Genomic DNA, 2,558 nt, shown 5'->3' with positions numbered 1-2,558 from the left:
AACATTTTTAGTGATACGCTTTTAAAATCAACAAATAACCATAAAAGACAAAAATCTTTACAAATGCATCTGTATACTAGATGCCCCTAAAGTAAATTGTTGTTTATATATATTCACGAAAAAACAAAAATAATATTGTATCTATGAAAAATAGATTTCGATAGATAAATTTATTCAAACTAAAAAATTATCAAAACACAAATTATTCATTCCAATTCAACCTATTCCCAAATTTCTAACCATAATTCTAATTTTATCCCACCTCAATTCTCAACCACTCAGAGTATGTATTTGGTTTAACGTTTGGACTAAGAAAAGTAAGTTCAAAAAATTTTAAAATGTATTAAAAAATAAAAAATACTAAAAATAAAAAATAAAAATGCGCACCCAACGCACCCATAACGCTTTAATTTTTTATTTGATTATTTTTTAACGTAGTCGTGATTTCACATGAAATTAAAAATTTTAGCTTATATGTTCATTTTTGTTAAGATTTTAGTTGAGAAAATTTTAATTATTTATTATCAATTTTACCCTTTGTTTTCTTTTTTTTGAGAGGTACAAAGAACAATTCACTTTAAGAATTATTAATCTCACTAGAAAAGGTAAATTAAATAAAAAAATTAACAATAAAATAATAATAGAGCTACAAATAGTAAAAAATTATAGTCTAAAATAGTATTAAATAAAACAATATTAAGAGTACTAAAAAAATATAAACTTTTTTCTTTGTAAAATTTGTCATTATAACTTTTATGTTCGATTTTATTATTGTAATTCTTTTATAATATAAATTATTAATTTTATTATAAATGATAAATTAAATAAAAAATTAATTATAAGTAATAATAAAATTATAATTAATAAAAAGTATAATTTAAAACAATACTAAAAACAAAGAGTACTGAAAATATTAAAAAATACTATAAAAAAGAATATAAAAAAATATAAAATTAACATTCTTATGTATATATTTAACATGAAATAATAAAATAATACAAAAAATATTTAAATTTATAACAATAACTTATTTTTAATCAAAATTTTAGTTTGTAAATTTTGATTTAAACACACATCAAAAATAATTTTTTGATAGTTCATAAATGCATGGTCTTTAAACTTTTTTTTTACATGTGACTACTCTAAGATTAAATACGCAGTTTTGGAAAAAAGACTTTTAAGGTGTTAATTTTTGTATGGGGTGAGTGAATTATACATGATGCAATTAAAAAACTTCATACAAATATATTTATAATGATAATGTTTTGAAAATATACAGTTGAAAATTCATAATTAAGACTTTTAGAAACAACCAACCTGTCAATGATTCTTGCACTTGATAAGTGAATATTCACCTCACTTAGGAATATTGTTTGTTTTTATTTTATTTATATATTTAAAATATTTTTTATATCATTTTAAATAAATATCTTATTAGTATTTTAGGAACATATTTATTCTCTTTACATGTACATTAACTATGAAATATTTTGGCTATTATTTTTATTTTATAATAAATAATTTTTATAAAATTAACTAAAATAATAAATATTTAATATGTTAACAAAAACAAATAATAAAAATAGTACTCTGCAGAGTACATAAAAAGTATGTTAACTAAGTTTAATTTTAAATAATTTTAATATATAAAAAACTTTTAAATTATTTCAAAAAGCATTTTGCATAAATGTGTTATTAATATGTTGAATATATATACTTTTTTTTTTTATGCAAGATAAGAGATTGAACCCGCAACTTTAACAAAAATTTGAGATGAGAGAGGCTCGAACTCTCGACCTCAGGATAACTCTTAGCTATGAGACCTACACGCTAGCCAACTGCGCCATCACCCCTTGATAATTTTATAATAAATAATAGTTATAAAATTAATTTATTTAATAAATATTTAAGATTTTAATAAAAATTAACAAAATAAATAATACTCTATATAATACACAACAAAATATTTTAATTAATATCAATTTCAAATTATTTAAATAAGTAACAAAAACTTTTAAAATATTTTACATAAATGTCTTACTATTATTTTAAATACATATTTATTCTCCTATAATGTATATAAATAGTAGAACACTCTAACTTTGTACGTTTGTTTTGTAATAAAAAAATTAATTATAAAATTAATTAAAATAATAAATATTTAAAATTTTAATAAAAACTAACCACACAAATAATATTCTCGAGAGTACACAAAAAATATTTATTAAATAAAGTCCAAGCATAATCATACAGCAAAGAAATTCAAAATGCATGACTAAACCTTTTTCTTCATTCTTATCAAATATTTGGTAACCAAAAACAGGTTTAATTTTAAACTATCCGTATCTATATCTATATATAGCCCTAACTAGTATAGTGTCCGTACCATGAACAGAAATATTAAGAAAAATTAAATTTTTGTTTAACTTTTGTGGAAGAGAATTAACTTAACTATTAATCGAGTATCATTAGAAATTACTAAAAGATAAAATATTTATTTAATTAATGTAAATATTAAAAAGTTTTATTGTTAATAAAAATACAAAGACACAAATTAT

General features: G+C 19.2%; 1 non-coding gene across 1 annotated transcript; it reads right to left on the bottom strand.

The window, feature by feature from the left end:
• Positions 1–1,769: 1,769 nt before the first annotated feature.
• On the bottom strand, positions 1,770–1,853 carry TRNAM-CAU (transfer RNA methionine (anticodon CAU)). Its single transcript is given in 2 exon segments — positions 1,770–1,805; positions 1,816–1,853. It is a non-coding gene; the product is annotated as a tRNA-Met (tRNA).
• Between the last annotated feature and the right edge of the window lie 705 nt (positions 1,854–2,558).

The sequence above is a fragment of the Arachis stenosperma genome, chromosome 8 (genome assembly GCF_014773155.1).
Source record: "Arachis stenosperma cultivar V10309 chromosome 8, arast.V10309.gnm1.PFL2, whole genome shotgun sequence".
In the NCBI taxonomy this organism is placed as follows: Eukaryota; Viridiplantae; Streptophyta; class Magnoliopsida; order Fabales; family Fabaceae; genus Arachis; species Arachis stenosperma.
Note: the sequence above shows the minus strand (reverse complement) of the source record. Positions and strands in the feature narration are given on the sequence as shown.